The sequence below is a fragment of the Protopterus annectens genome, chromosome 2.part2 (assembly GCF_019279795.1).
Source record: "Protopterus annectens isolate FY-2018-M chromosome 2.part2, PAN1.0, whole genome shotgun sequence".
In the NCBI taxonomy this organism is placed as follows: domain Eukaryota; kingdom Metazoa; phylum Chordata; order Ceratodontiformes; family Protopteridae; genus Protopterus; species Protopterus annectens.
In genome coordinates, this window is record NC_056730.1 from 596,756,227 (window position 1) to 596,773,638 (window position 17,412).

General features: G+C 38.1%; 1 protein-coding gene across 1 annotated transcript in view; it reads right to left on the reverse strand.

The window, feature by feature from the left end:
- Positions 1–17,412, reverse strand: part of LOC122795737 (dedicator of cytokinesis protein 1-like) — a 2,411,902-nt gene that overhangs the window by 1,292,939 nt on the left and 1,101,551 nt on the right. The gene's annotated exons all lie outside the window — the stretch shown is intronic.

Sequence of the window (17,412 nt, forward strand, 5' to 3'; positions counted from 1 at the left end):
GGACTGTGTGTGGGTATCCCAGGATTTACCCACAGTTCATACTGAGTTATTAAAAAAAGGCAACTGTGGGTAAATCCAGATATACTCACACACAGGACTGGATTATTGTTATTATACAATGACATTATTTAAGAAAGAGATATCTTACCTTTCTTAAATAATGTCATTGTAGAATGGAACTTCAGTCTTCTTTTGTGTTGCCTTCTATATACTAATGTAATGCGCATGTGCATGGGACTTGCACTCCACATCAGTGTAGTGCAGGGAAAGCATTAGAGAAAACTCAATCTCCACTGCAGTTTTTTTTTTTTACTGTTCAAAAAAAAATCAAGATTTTACAAGTGCAGAAATACAAGGGATATTATGTATGTTTCTGTTTCTTTAGTTTTGTGGAAAGTACCTGGTTTTCCTTGTATTTTGCGCTGTCCCCATCATATGCTAATAGAATGTCTGTCTGCTTAATAATATTTCAGTGGCCATTTACCATACTTTTTTCTAATGGTATATGCACGATTTACAATAGGCACACTGGTTGGGCTGTCCAATAAGCACTGTTGTTTTTGAATAGCAATGATCCATTATTATACTATGAGAAATAAATAACAGTACTAGCTTAAAATATCAACAGATGCCAATATATCAAATATAACATCATTAGAATGGAAGACATTGGATTTTCTGGTTAACTAAAGTATATTTCAGTGATAGCTATTATTATCCAAGAAAACATAATGGATTATAAATCAACTGCCACATTTCACATAAGAGAACAGAACAAATTTACATGTTCTATTTTCCTTTCAAATTATATTCTTCAAACTCCTAATATATGATTTTTGCAAGTCATGACATACAGTGTACACATCCCTGTTAAAATGCCAGGTTTTTGTGATATAAAAAAATGAGACCACAGTAAATCGTTTCATAACTTTTCCCACCTTTAATGTGACCTATAGCCTGTACAATTCAATTGAAAAACAAACAAATCTGTTAGGGGAAATACATAAAAAATAAAAACGTACAATACGCTGATTGCATAAGTGTGCACACCCTTAAGCTAATACTTTGTTGTGTGTGCACACCCTTAAACTAATACTTTATTGAAGCACCTTTTGATTTAATTACAGCATTCAGTTTTCTTGGGTACACACCTGCCATCAATTAAAGAGATTTCTTAACCCCAAATAAAGTTCAGCTGTCCTAGTAGAATTTACCTGATATTTACCTAGTTGCCTGCTACAGCAAAAGCCATGGTTTGGAGAGAGCTTACAAAGCATCAAAGAGATCTCATTGTTGAAAGGTGTCAGTCAGGAGAAGGGTACAAAAACATTTCCACAGCATTGGATATAGCATGGAACTAGCAAAGACAGTCATCAAAAAGTGGGGAAAATATGGGACAACAGTGACGTAGCAAAGAACTGGACGTCCCTCCAAAACTGATGAAAAGACAAGATGAAAACTGGTCAGGGAGGCTGCCAAGAGACCTACAGCAACACTGATGGAGCTGCAGGAATTTCTGGCAAGTACTGGCTGTGTACTACATGTGACAATAATCTCCTGTATTCTCCATATGCCTGGACTATGGGGTAGGGTTGCAAGACGAAAGCCTTTTCTTGCACAGAAAAACATCCAGGCCTGGTTAAAATTTTCAAAAAAATATATAAAGTCTCACAAAAGCACATGGGAAAATTTGTTATGGTCTGATGAGACCAAGGTTGAACTTTATGACCACAATTTCAAAAGGTACGTTTGGCACAAAAACAACACTTCGTACCTCATGGTGAAGCATGGTGGTGGCAGTATCATGCTTTGGGGTTGTTTTTCTTCATCTGGAACTGTGACTTTAGTCAAGGTGGAGGGAATTATGAACAGTTCCAAATACCAGTCACTTTTGTCCCAAAATCTTCAGGCATCTGCTAGAAAGCTGAAGATGAAGAGGAGTTTCACCTTTCAACACAACAATGACCCCAATCATACATCCAAATCAACAAAAGAATGGCTTCACTAGAAGAAAATTAAAGTTTTGAAATGGCCCAGGCAGAGCTCAGACCCAAATCCAATAGAAAATATGTGGGGTGACCTGAAGAGAGTTGTGCACAAGAGATGACTTCACAATCTGACAGATTTGGAGCACTTTTGTAAGGAAGAGTGGGCAAATATTGCCAAGTCAAGATGTGCCATGCTGATAGACTCCTACCCAAGAAGACTGAATGCTGTAATTAAAACAAAAGGTGCTTCAGCAAAGTACTACTTTAAAGGTGTGCATACACAACAAAGTATTAGTTTAAGGGTGTGCAGACGTATGCAACCAGTGTATTATGTTATTTATTTTTTATATTTTTCCCCTAACAGATTTGTTTTTCAATTGAATGTACAGGTTGTACTTCACATTAAAGGTGGGAAAAGTTTTGAAATTATTTAATGTGGTTTCATTTTTTTATATCACAAAAACCTGGCATTTTAACAGGGGTGTGTACACTTTTTATATCCACTGTATTATCTGAGCAAAACCATGTGTATGTGTTTTAGGTAGCTTATCTTGGTTTGAACGGTTTGTAGAAATCATTCCATTAAAATAACAGCTAAGAATTATAAAAACAAATATTTAATGTGTCTAAATAATATTTTTTACTTAGTAGGAATGTTATTTCAGACAATGGTACTTTGTTAAATGACATAACTGCTTGCAACATGCTAGACAGAAGTTTTATTAAAGCATAAACAATTATTTTTACAAAGATATGAAGGAGATTCTTTACTGCTAAAATATATCACAGCATACAGGTGAGGTGACGATGGAAAGCAAAACTGGAAGTGGTATTGGAACTGTACAACTCTATATAAAGAATGAGATCATAGCAATAGAAGAAGAAAAAGTGATAAAAGAAGGATAAGTGGAGGCAAAGTGGTTCACACTATGGAATGCAAATGCTAGCACATTCATTGTAGGAGTTCTATACCAACTCTCTCCTTACAAGTGGAAAAAAAAAACAGAGGACATGTAGCATGTTGGAATTATGACCTTTTTCCATAGGGAGCAGCAAAGAATAAGTGCAGTATTATACTCGGCGGTTAATTCTGCCATGATAAGAGTGAGTGATTCATAAAACCCCACATCTGTAAATGCTGACAAAATAGCTTGGTGCAGTGACATGTTTAAATGTATTCCAGAATACCATGCTGTACTCTTCACCCAAGTTAATAAATGGTATAACAATGGGGGGAACCTTTGCATCATAACATTGTGGCATAGATCCCTCTTATGTGGTCACTCCACCTACCTTGAGCTCCTCCTCATAAAGGGGCAGAGAGATCCCTTTGCACTTTGCCACATATTATGAGAAAGCCTGCACCCATGGTTGCTGCTGCTGCTACCTGCCTTAGCTTGGAGTAACTGTCTGACTGTCTTATTTCCACAGACCTGAGCATACATTTGCAGCTCATGTCAAGACCATATTGGGACACCAGAATTCAAATGTCATTATAAAGAGCTAAAGAGCTGTACAATCTGAATATTAGTGAATAGCTCAGCTCTGCCATATTATGGTGAGACATAAAAGAGATATTCAAGACAGAGATAAAAGTCCTATTGTCTGCAGTTGGAGGAAGAAGCAGGGAACCCCTGGGAAATGAACAGTGTATGTGCATTCAGAAGGTGCAGGTAGTCCTGTCCAACAAGCAATGCACATTAGTTCAAAAGAAGGGAAGCACAACCCTCCATATGAATACTCTACTATTCTACAGGTTAAGTGGTAAGAGAGAGGGAAACCTAGACAAGAACATTTTGTCATTTTATCTTAGATGATAGAAGTGACCCTAGAAAATGAGAAGCTTCATTCATTAATGACTGGGGATAGTAAGCTCTGATTGCTATATATTTAGTATATGAAAATGGGATACAAGACAGTAAACCTTAGCAAATGTCCAGTTTAATAGACTCCATATACAGAACTAGAATGCACTGATCTTAGACATTGAACACACATTCTTATTATGTGAACAAACCAAAACACCTCCGCTGGCTTTACCATAAAGGGTACCCTCCAAATAAATTCTCAAACACCAGAAACAATGCAAATAGTATTCCACAAACTACTGGAATATAAAGAATTGATCTGGCAACTCAGGCTAGATGTCTGTGGTTCCAGTGGGATGAATGATCATCTCTCTATCAAACCTGCTTTAAAACTTTTTGCCAATAATCCCAAATTGAATTAATATATATGTGTGCCTACACACACACACACACACACACACACACACACACACACATATATATATATATATATATATATATATATATATATATATATATATATATATATATATATATATATATATATATATATATATATATATATATATATATACATTTAACAAGTCAATAATACAGTAGGTTTCCCGCTTTGGTTACTAGTTCAGTATTAGTTCAGTACCATTATATTTTGTATTTTAATAAGTGTTATAGAGGTATACATATATTTTCTTATATACATAAATTTATAGACTTATATATTTACACATTTTTGTCTGTAGAAAAAAATACATTATTATAGGAGACACACTTATATTACATATATATTTATAAGAAATGTTTTCTATTTTATATACCTGCATCAAATTAGTACATTTTTTACATAGTTTTATACATAATCAAGAAAGTTTTAACTGTTTTTATGTATATATTTGGTTTCCACTAATCATTGAAGCACTTTTAACATAATTTAATAACATTTAATACAATTTTACATATACATATATTTATTTTATTATATTTGGTTCAACAGTTTTCAATATAGTATTTTTAAAGATATAGTTGTTTTTTAAAATACTTGCATTTTGCACAGTGTATAATTCAGCATAGTATTCTTGGGTGTAAGAGTTTATAAAAACCTTAGAAGTGGTTTTATTTGTTGCAATAATTAAGTTGTTATCCAATCAATTAATCAATTGCTGATGTATTTAAGGCATGTTACCATTTGTAACAATGGATTCTGATGAAGTCTTTATGAGATAGATAAAAGCGCGCTCAATCCCAGTTCTATTTGTATGTCTAGGTTTGTTCATTAAATTTATATTATTTTATTTAAAACAACGAGTGGCTGACACATTTGTGGAATACTATTTGCATTGTTTCTGGTGTTCGAGAATTTATTTGGAGGGTACCCTTTATGGTAAAGCCAGTGGAGGTGTTTTGGTTTGTTCACATTATTTTTGACACATTCTTATTATACCGTGGCAGAAGAAGGGTGTGCTTTCATTCCGAACACGTTTGTATTATTCTGTGACAGAGGAAGGGTATGCTTTCATTCTGCTTATTACCATGCAATAAGCACTTTAGTACTTATCCTATTAAGTGTGGTAAATCAGAAATCGTATTATATTTTTGCAACTATTCAGTGAAAGGACATGCATTATGCATGTTTATGCTTAATATACAGAAACATGCTAATATTCTTAAGCCGAATGTTGGAGGGACCTCAAAATAATCCACCTACTTCATCAACAGATATATAAATAAAACTTAGCATGAAAGAAATAAACTTCACAACAGTTAGGACTAATATGCAACAACTTACTAGATATAACGATATGAATGTCAGTTTAAACATACTGACTAGAATTCAGAAACACATACCACACTGCACGGTCCTTTTTACTATAAATATTGCTCAGTGCATTATGAGGGAAGGATTCAAAGACTGCTGTAGATCTACAGTGGTAAGAAAGCTCTAGCATGTAACACTGCAGCAATCTCTCTGCATAAAACTACATGCCAATCTGGCAGTCTTCAGGCATGCCTGATGCAATTTAGCTATATGGTCTTCCTCATTGCCTTTTGCCAGAATTAGAATAGAGAAGTAGAGCCCTATACAAAAGTGAAGCAATAAAAATCTACTCTGTGTTTGGATGGTGTCCACCTATTCGCATCTCTGTTAGAAGCAAGATTGTAAGCACCACAGTGGGTAAGTATTGTGAAGCACTATGTGTGTGTGTGTGTGTGTGTGTGTGTGTGTGTGTGTGTGTGTGTGTGTGTGTGTGTGTCTGAGAGAGTGTGTGTGTGTCTGTTTAAACGTGTGTGTGTGTGTGTGTGTGTGTGTTTGTGTGTGTGTGTGTGTGTGTGTGTGTGTGTGTGTGTGTGTGTGTGTGTGTGTGTGTGTGTGTGTGTTGTGTGTGTGTGTGTGTTTCTGTTTATAGGTTCATAGATTCATAGGAGGTTACTAGGCTATTGGCCCAAGGGCCTTTACAAGCCTAGCCATGTAATACCTGTGTTCCCTAACTGACCATTGTTAGATGATTTGCTTGTTTGCAGAGTGACTTTATAATCAGCACTGGCTAACCCTGCCCAAGAGGGACATAGGTTCCACCCCAAGGGTGAATTTACCATCTCCTATCCAATTCTCCAGTTTGCACTTAAATAGGGTCATTGAGGAGCTCTGCTTAACATGAATTGGGAGTTTATTCCAGAGTAGCGGCTGTCTCTGGGAGACATATCTGTCTCAGCATGTTTTGTTTATGTCACAGGCTAGGTTGAGAATACTGGAGTGAGTGACTCTTGTCTCATTTTACTTGCGGACATGCAGCACTTCCATACAACAGGGTCAGAGACTGCTCTGTAGCCAAGGCACATGTCACCTCTCAGCAGCCTGTAGGATAGACAGTACAGCAACAGTGCTATCAGTCTTTCCATGATGTCATGTTTTGGAGTCCCTGAATTCTCTTGGTCAGGAAGCTGTGTGATCTCTCCAGCTGCTGCAGGTGCCTGATGGGGTACAAGCAAAAGGGAGCATTGTGCTCTGTTAGTGGTCTGATGAGGCTGGAGTACAGAGGAGTTACAGCACCTTTGGTCTTGGATGCGATGCCCTTATTTATGAGGTGTGCAAAGAAAAAGTCTTTCCTTACCAGTGTCAACACATGGTGATTGAAGTTTAGACTGCTATCAACTTATAATTTCAAGTCATGCACCACTGGGTTCAAGCTTAGGGGGGATACTGCCTATATTGTAATTTGCCAAAGGGGAAGATGATGCATTTGTTTGCATTTAGTTTTAGACCATGGTTATTCTGGAACCAGTCATTTTTCTGTGTTAACCACTCCTGTAATATGTTAATATCTGTACGGGACTCAATGAATACTCCCAGTTTGCAGTCATTTGCGAACATGGCAAGCCACAGGCCATTTACTTTTGCCTAGATGTCTGAGAAATTTATTTATTTTTTATTTATTTCCATTTGTCTACCAGGAGAGTCTGACTGGGCCATATAAATCCACTTTTCAGCAGAGGCCCAGGGAGAAAAGCTCCACAAATGCAAAATTGAACAGTATAACTGACAAATACATAAAATATACAAAACAAAATAGTTATACAATATGAAATAATATGAAATAGATTCCAAACAGTAGAGGGCCCAGCACAGAACTTTGTGGTGCGTCATTGGTAACTGTTCTAGCGGTGGAAGTGGAATCCCCAACTTTGACTCTGTGGATTTTGTTGGTGAGCCAGTTGGCTAACCATCTATTGACATATGGGTAACCCCAGCAGGAGAGTTTCTTGATGATACCTGAGTAGAGGATTGTGTGAAAAGCCTTGGCTGAGTCATGATAGGTGGTATGTACTGTTTTGCCTTCATCCAGGACTTTGGTGACATTCTCATAGTAGTCCACTAGATTTAGTAAGTATGATTTACCCTTGACAAAGCCAAACTGGGTCAGGTCAAGAGTTTAAAGGTTGCCCATGTCCATGCTGATAAGGTCAATAATGAGTCTTTCCATGGCCTTCCATATAAGCCTGGTTAGGCTTATGGGTCTATAGTTCCCAGGGTCAGTTGATGGATCCCCTTTGTGCAAGGGGATTACAATTGCTGTTCTCCACTCTGCTGGAACAAAGACAGCGCTCAAGCTATTTTTAAAGAGAGTGTCAAGTAGATCTGCTAGATCATGTTTTACATTGCTTAATAAGCAGCCAGGGATGTTATCTGGTCCCATAGAGGCCATGTGTTTGGCCTTGGATAGTGCAGATATGAACTGCTCATTGGAGATACTGGGGAGAGGACAGGTGTCAGGTATGCTTTGGGGTATGGTTGGTGTGAACAGGGGGGTGACGTTTATGCCAAATCTGTCAGCTAACAGGTTGACAATTTACTCAATGGCAGTTTGAGTGGCACCATCCACTATGAGTTTGGCACAAAGCTGGGTATTCCCTTTTAGATTTTGGATGTAGGTAAAGAATTCCTTATGATTGCTTTAGCTTGGGAAGCTAATTTAGCTTCATAACTAGTATTAGAACATTACCAGATATCCGATTTGCTTCTGCAAGCTGATGAGGGTATTTTTCAATGCTAATTCAGTTCCCTCTTGTTCTTAGATATCAGTTTCTTCCTTTTGTTATATAACCTGTTTATACTCTAGGCCCAACAAGGTAGCTTGTTTTTATGGGATGGGTTGGTTTTGATCATGTCAGATACAGCAAAGTCAATACAGTTGTTTAAGTGGTTATACAGGGCGTTTGTGTATTCCTCTGTATAGCCATCATTGTTGGCTGTGTTAGCAGTGGGATTGAAACTTTTCAAACTATTACTTAGTAGGGTATAGCTTTTTTAGAGAAGTTTATCATTTTTATTGCTCCTGTGGAGGTGTCAGGTCTGATTCTTACTTTGAACAAGACTGATTTATAGTCTGACCTTACTAGGGAGGGCAGACCACAGGGGGTAGTGCAGTGACCCCCCCACCATATTGGTGAGTACTATTTCCAGAACATTTAAGCTCCTTGTGGGGGTGCAGACTAACTGTTCCAGAGCATTTTATTAACAAATTCCAGGAACCTCAATTGCATATGGGTTTGAAAATTTATGTAGGGGCATATCTGAATCTGGTGTGTGTGTGTGTGTGTGTGTGTGTGTGTGTGTGTGTGTGTGTGTGTGTGTGTGTGTGCGTGCATGGGTGTGTTTCTGTGTTTGTAGGTACCTGTGCAATAGCATTGCGTCATTAAGTAGGGAGAATGCTAACTCATATTTTAGGCTGAATAAAGGCAATAATCTTCCAATGCAGTATATGACACCTGCCTCTTAATTACTTGCTAACAACAACTGAATCTGTTTGTTATGTTCTTTGCTTTATATTATAGTATATTATATTTTATTATATTACATTATGCTAATATTATATTATATTACACAGACTAGATAATTAACTGCACTGAGAACTGAACTGGTAAGATACAATAATATTTCATTATATCTTGTGATGCCTGTGCCCTGGCCCAGCAATCAAGGAGCTTCAATCCTCACCACTAACACCAGTGAGGGGTGTCCATATAGGGAAAGGATAATAAATACACAAACAGTAAAGTACAATTTCCCTTAAGAGCACACAGAGATCACAGTCAGTCTGGGGCTGGTTTCTCCCTTTCTCTCCAGGTCCCTAATAAGACTCTCCACTGGCACAGCTATAGGGTCTAGATCTCAGACTAGAGGTCAAGCTAAAGCCTCCAACACCCTCTCTGTCCAACCAGTGCTTCGCTTTCCTGCCCAAGTAGCTGACACACACACACTTTGAGATAAGAGTTATATACAACCACACAGACACTCCTGGGGAAGGCTGGCACAGGTTCTCCAGCTGTGCCCCTTTTCTGCTCAGTCTAAAAGTTAGTACCAGCTGCAACCACCCACTAATATCAGCTACTCAAAGGCCCTTCTGTAAGGGTGTCCAATTATTACTGTGCAATATTATCATCCAAATGGTAAGTGTGACTGAACAGTCAAGGCTTATTAGAGTGACTTGTTACAGTATCACTCTTAGAGATTAAATTATCTCTAAACAAAACAGCCACAGTTGAAAGGTTTAAAAATATTTAATAATAAATAATAAAAACTCAAGACAATACTTCTTAATACACAGTGCTAGTCAAGAGTTCAGAGATCACAGAGAAATACTTAAAATAATACCGTAGAAAAGTTCTGATATCAACCCAGAAAAACACTTAGTCTAATCTTCCTAATTCCTAGCTATTTATAAGAGAAAACACAGTTCTAAATAACTGACAAATAGAGCAGGCAGAGTGGTGAGTTGGATGTTCTCAAGACAAAATGCCCTGAGCTCTCTGATTCTCTCTCTTTAAATTTTTAACACAGAGCTGCTTCACATGACATAATTCTTCACACTTCTCTGGTGTTCCCAGGCTAACAGAAACTACACTTACATTCTTTACACCTGGTCAGAAACCACAGCAATGAAGGACATTTATACATGCAAATTCTATCCATTAACTCTGGCCTCAAAACAATAGGCAGAATTCCTCCATCTAGACATATCGGAGCTGACTTTAAAGATCAAAGACAATCATAAAATACTTGACTTAGCTTTCTTACAGCAGAGTGCACTAATGTTACATTTTTGAAGTTTAACATTTACTAACATTTTTTTCCCATTTAAGAGAACAAGCCTGTGGCTTACATTAATATTTACAAATGACAGAATTATTTACAAAATTCTGTCTGGCTAGGCTGGCAGCCTTCACCTATCTTCACACACCCTATGATTAAATTTAAAGTAAAGCAAAGTAAACATTATTGCCATTCCGACCATACATCTGCAGTGCACAGCTGAATGAAATTGTTTCTCTAAGCTCATGTGCAAAAACTTAAACATAAAAAACAGTACACATAAACAGCAACAGGAACAACAACAACAACACAACAATAGAGTCCAAGCTATCCGAATGCACAAAAGCTGCAACAACCACGCTCGACCCATCCCAGTGGTTATTTCAGTGATTACAGCCATTCTCACCTTCCACACCTTTGAAAGCTCCATCCTCACCACCAGTAATGTCCCAAGTCCCATACCAATCCTCTCTGATCCACACCAAAAAAAAACTGGACAAAGTGCACTCGTCGCAACTGTCACCACCCAAAGGCCGAAACGATCACATTGACCACAACAATTATCTCCACACCATCCACACTGTCACAAGCTCCATCCTTCCAACACCAGCACCATCCAAAGTCCCAGACCAGCCCTCTGAATCAACAGAATATAAAAATCCACAAAATGTCTCTGCAATGTGGTACAACTGCCACCTCCAGCAGGTCGGAATGGCCACGATTTACCCTATGAGCTCAGAAACAGTTCATCAGTTTAATGATCCCCAAAATAAAGGGACTCCATTAAGACCAAACAAAAAAGAAAGCCACAGCTGTAGACATCTGCACATTGACTAAGTCAAATGGACTCTCAATGGATGACAAATCAACAACCTGACAAGCGTCACACAGAAATACAAAAATGCACATCGGGAGCCAGGGTAGCCATAGCCATACAAGGTGCCGCCACCTTAGCATCATTAGCATTTGTACAATATAATTAAATATTGTCCTTTAATGTAAAGTTTTAAGCTCTAATTAACTGCAGCAACCAAACAAATACTAATCATATCAAAGAGAGCGCAAGCAAAACAAAGTAGTCTTGGAAAACAGTAATGACCAATTAAATCTAGTACATATAGAAGAAAAACAGTGATTTACTAAAGGCATGTAAAAAAGAATTCCTGGTCTTCCAGTCATCATTCTCCTTATATTTTACGGCATGGTGCATGGTACATGTCTATTTTGTTAGCTGCTGATATTCAATTATGGCTTCAACAATGATCTCCTACTCACTGCTGTATCGCATCCTATCTCCTGCTGTTAGAATAGCAGTCCAGGCAATGGAGACAGCAAGTGTCAGTCAAATACATTAAGCATGAAGTAATCCATGAGTTACCCCTGCTCTGAAAAAGCAAGTAAGAAATTGTAAATATCATTTACATACATACAGAGAGTAACAGAATGTATTGAAGGAGTCATACTTCCACAAAGGATCTGCTTTACAAGTAATAACTCAGCATACTTTACATATTCTTGTGACCAGCTAATTGCTGTTATTGTTGCTACTCAAACATTTAGTCAAATCTCAGTCATTGTGACTTCAAAGACTTTAGCACACCAGCCATGACTGTCCTCCACTTCTTTAAGTTCAGGCAGAGTCATATTCATCATTCCAGTAATATTGTCTATCCATTATAGTCTTTCCTTCCATCTTTTTATAGGTTTATAGGTTCATAGGTGTGTACTAGGCTAATTAATGGTCCTGGAGCCTTTACAAGCCTAGCCCATAGGATTACCCTGGCATCATACCACCCAACCTTATTTCCTAGTGCATCTGTCGAGTAGAGCCACTGGAGTGATCCCGAGGTAAATTTTCTATTTCCCATCCACTCATCAAGATTGACTTTTGCATTTAATATTTCCCAGCATTAGTGCCTTGCGTTTTGTGGCCAAAATACTTGCATTTTATTTTTTCTGTCAAGCCCTCCAGTAACAGTCTAGACTTATTTTTTTAAGTATTGACTAATTAGATCTTCTTGCAATCCAGCAAAATTTTAAATGTTTTCTTTAACACCACAGCTGAAAATCATCAATTTTCTGGCACACAGCCTTATTTAAAGTTCAGTTCTAATGGTCAAATGCTATTACTGGAAAAAACATTACTTTTACTACATTAATCTTTACTAACAATACAATGTCTGTTTTTTCAATATCTTATTCAAATTTGCCACAGCTTTCTACTAAGAAGCAAACATTTTTGAATTTCATGGCTACAGTGACAATCTTCAGAGATTTTCGAGCTAAGAAAAATAAAGTATGTCTCTGCTTCCACTTTTTATCTATCTATGCACATAATTGATAGGACTGGGTGACATAATCTTAGCTTTTTTAAAGCTGAGCAGCAAACCAGCTTTTTCACTTTGCATTTTCACTTAAATCAAGCGGCTCATCAACTCCTCTTTCCAGCCAAGTGATATAATTTGCATATTTGAGGTTGTTAATATCCCTCCTGATAATTTTTATATTAGCGTTTGATTCATCTAAGCTAGCATACATAAATTAAATAAAAAGGTGACAATATGCAGCAAAAATGTAGTCAACACTGAGCATGAAAATACGGGTCTATATCGTCAGATCGAAGCTTTACGTACTCTAATACCTAAAGCTCGATCTGTAAATATCAAAAACTAAAAACCGTGAACAGCCACTTCTGCAAATTCTTCTTCAGGGAAAGAATTTGCTTAGCCATTATGCGGAATTTGTCCTTTTGTCTAATATAGAGCGATCTCGGAGTTAGTATATTTAGTTAAGAGGTGTGGGGGGGCACAGCCCCTCACATCGGGGGGTGTCGGGTAAAGTCCCCCACTTGATTTGGGTTTAAAAGTTTTTTTTTTTTTTATAGGGCCAAGGGAATTTTTTCCCTTTGTGGACGTGGCCATTTGCGGTTTTTAGTTTTCGATATTTACAGATTGAGCTTTAGGTATTCGAGTTTCAATCTTGTAATATAGATCTGAAAATACAGTCTCTCTGAAAACAATGTTGCTACTGCAGGAAAATTCCCCATTCCCTACTAATTCAATACTGATTATATTAAGTTAGTGGGTACAGTATATGAAGCGATCCAATGGATTGTGAGGTGTTTTCCACTTCAAAGAAAATTATGGGGTGCTGCAGAAACATTTAAAGCACTGTTCAATCCTTTTTAAATAGGATTATATAACACATGCTGTAGTGCTGCATCAGTGAGAAGGCCCTGGCATGCATTCTTACAGCACTTTTGAAGAAGAAAGCCTCACCCAAGTGTAGTATCCTGGAATGTGGCTAATGCAAAGGAATATATATATATATATATATATATATATATATATATATATATATATATATATTGTTTCTTTAAAGAATTCTTATTGAACTGTTTATGCATTAATTATCTAATGATCAAGTGATTATCTAATGATATGTATTTAAATGGTAGTTTGATGAATGTGACTTTATTTCTCCTTGAAGGTGTTTATGTTGAACCACCAAGGGCTATGTTATATTGAATTGAAGTTTGTTTCTTGCTACATAAAGAACATCTACTGCTGTTGTAGTAACAAAAAAAAATACAGGTATGGTCTTGAAATCTTCAGGGTATGGTTCTGCTGCAAGTCATGCATGACTTTCAAGTGACATCAGAGTCACAGAAGACCTAGCAGAGGTGCTCATCACATTTTAAGAACAACAATTAGACAGTTATCTTGCCTGTTGTGAAAATCAGATTTTCAGTTTTATCCTTGCCATGAGAATCAGGCATATTTTGTATACTCATACATAATATAAAATAGAGGTCTGATACCTAACCATCTGTGCTAAATAATTTAAGGCTCTAATTGCTAAATTATTAAAACTATAAGTATTATTCACATATCTGTACAGTAAACTAGGTTTCCTCTGAAAGGTTAGCAATGCTAATGCAAGATTTGTTCTTATCAGAAACTTGTTTTAATCAGGGCAGTGGTGGACAATGAAATAAAAGCAGGTTCAGACTGGTGTGAATTATATATCTTATCTGTTTCTTAGGCCCCTGCAAAGGAATTTGAGAGGTATTATTTAAGAAATTCTGTAAAATGTCAAAAAAGAGAAAAAAGACACTGTCCAACATTATCGCAGTTTCAAAAAATGAAATTCTTTGATGATGTTTTCAATGAAGCCTTGAATCTGTGGGTGGTATACATAGTCAGAAAGTGAACGTGTAAAGGCTATCTGTGCTGTCCGTGAAATAACCCAGCAAAGTCCCAATTTATAGAGCAAAAATGTATAAGTAAATGAAGTCAGAATGAGATGCAAATGAGAAATGATGTAAAACTGCATATGCTAATGATGTATACTGCCGCCTATGTGTGATTCATAGTTACATTTTCCTGCTTTTCCACACTCTCCACAGATTTGTTATAAAAAGCAGACTCCTGCCTATTCTATCTACTTACTTGCTGCTAGACTAGCTGTTTCCAGGTGTAAGCTTCTTGTCTTGGCTGAGTAAAAAACACTTAAACCCAGCACAGGCATTGGCAGAAAATAATTCACTATAATTTCGATAATTAGGAGATATTTGATAGGTTCAGAGTGGACTGGGATATTCATAGGTTCATAGGTTTATAGGTAGGTACTGGGCTATTGGCCCTAGGGCCTATATAAGCCTAACCAAAAGGTACCCTGGCTTTCGCCACCCAAGAAAATTATTTTCCTGTGCCACTGTCGAGCAGAGCCACAGAAGTGATCCCCAGGGTGAATTTCCTATTTCCCATCCAATCATCAAGATTTTTCTTGAAGAGTGCTAATGAGAAGCTTTGTTTGATATAGATAGGTAGTTTGTTCCAGAGTATGGGAAGTCACTGGGACAGGAATCTATCCCTCCAGCATGTTCTGTTTATTGTGTTGACAAGCTTTAGGTCCCTAAAGCGTGTAGCTCATAGGGACTGGGATTTCATTAAGTGGAGCATGTCTAAAAGCTCTGGGTTTGACATAGCTTTGTGTGTTAGGCAGAGATCTGAGTAGGTGATATGCAATGGAGTAAAGTTGCAGTTTTTTGAGATGGTCTGCGTAGGGCATCTGTTTGAGGCTGGTAATCCTCTTTGTGAGGTACTTCTGCGGCCTTTCCAGTTGTTGTAGATGTCTTGTGAGGTACATACCAAAAGGGCATTGTACTCTGTAATGGGTCTAATGAGTGATGAGTAGAGGGGAACAATGACCTCTTTTTTCCTGGATGAGAAACCTTTTGTGATGAGGTGTGCCATGTAGAAGGATTTCCTGACTACTGTGGCGATGTGATTATCAAAGGAGAGACTACTGTCCACCTGTGTCCCAAGGTCTCTTATCACACTTTTGGTGTTAAGTAGACTACCGCCTATGTGGTAGTTCATGGGTACAGAGTTTTTACCAAAAGGGATGATAATGCACTTTTTGGCATTGAGCTTGAGCCATGGCTTTGACACCAGGCATCTGTCTCAGCGAGGCCCTTTTGTAGGATGTCCACATCTTTTGGAGTTGTGATTATGGCTCCTAGTTTGCAGTCATCTGCGAACTTCGTTAGCCAAAGACCTTCTGTGTTAGCCTGTACTTCAGAGAAGTAGATACCAAACAGGAGAGGACCCAGGAATGAACACTGTGGTACTCCACTTGTCACTGGTCTGAAGTAGGATTTGGAGTCAGCTACTTTCACAATGTGGGTTCTGTCAGTGATCCAGTTGGCAATCCATCTTGTGACATAGGGATTTATACCAAGTTTAGTGAGTTTATCTATAATTCCGGAGTGGGGGATGGTGTTAAAGCCTTGGCAAGATCTAGATAGGATGTGTGAACCACCTTACCCTCATCTATGGCTTTGGTGACTGCTTCAAAGAAGTCTATCAGGTTTAGGAGACATGATGCCATAAGTCATCATATAAGGAATAAATGAGGTTTGGCAACAAAATAAATTGTCCAGGGACATCTTCAAGAGAGGTTAGATTGATATTAATGGGAGTTGGGTAGGTTGGTGAGATGAAGGGGTTAAATGGAGGGAAGAATGATTGGGAGGAAATGAGGTAAGGGTAGGGGGGAGCTTAAGGGGTGTAGACAAGTGTAGCTGGGGAAGTAATCACATTTTGGTGTGAACCTGCTAAAGCAAGGTGCGCCCATGATGACCTGTAGGTATTGCTGGAAACAGGTAGGCCTAGAGGTGCTGGGTGGTGGCTTACAGAAATTATCACCTTATAAGATTAGGAGAGAAATTAATTTTATTTGGTTGACATTGATATTGAACAGCAAGTTGTCCAATTTGACATTACTTGCATTTCCTCAGGAGGCTGTTCCTTATGGTCAGCAGAGTATTTGTCATCTTTGGCTTGAGAAATTTCTCTTGGCAATTGTGACTGCAGCATGTGGGCATACAGCTGAGCATTTCACAAGGCATATTGGGTATTTTGTGAGAGCTGGTAGAACTTGAGGTACTGGCTGGGAGCAGGGGGAGGTCAACATGCCTAAGTATATGGAGTTTATATCAGTAAGCGTTTGGATGGTTTGCTGCTTATGTAACTACATTGGTACATGTTGTCAGGAGAATGCTGATAGCTTGGGGTTATGAGTGTGTAGGAAGCTTCATGGAAGCTGCTTGTTTCACTGTAACTTATTTAGTAGCTTGGCTTCCAGTGTTGGTGGATGGCTGGTGCGTTGTGAAGGCTCATCGGGTAATATTTTGCTGTAGTGGATGTTTGTTCAGGTATGCTTGCACCCTCCTAGATCCGACGATTGTTTAGATCTCCTGGTCACACAGCAAGATTGGCTAGTGGTTTGTCATAGGAGTAGGCTGCGTGTCGCAGTTTCTCCCTGTTGTCACTCTTGGGGGGGGGGGGGGGGGGTTGGCACGCTTTCTTCTTGAGGAGAGCTGATAAGCAAGAGTACATCCATGCATTCATTCCTGCTCGCTCACAGGTCAGGTTAGTTCATCTGATGCTCTGGCACTGGTTAAAAAAGAAAGAGATAAAAACTATAATAAAGCTGTTCGTTCTATATGGAAGGGCTGTCCTTT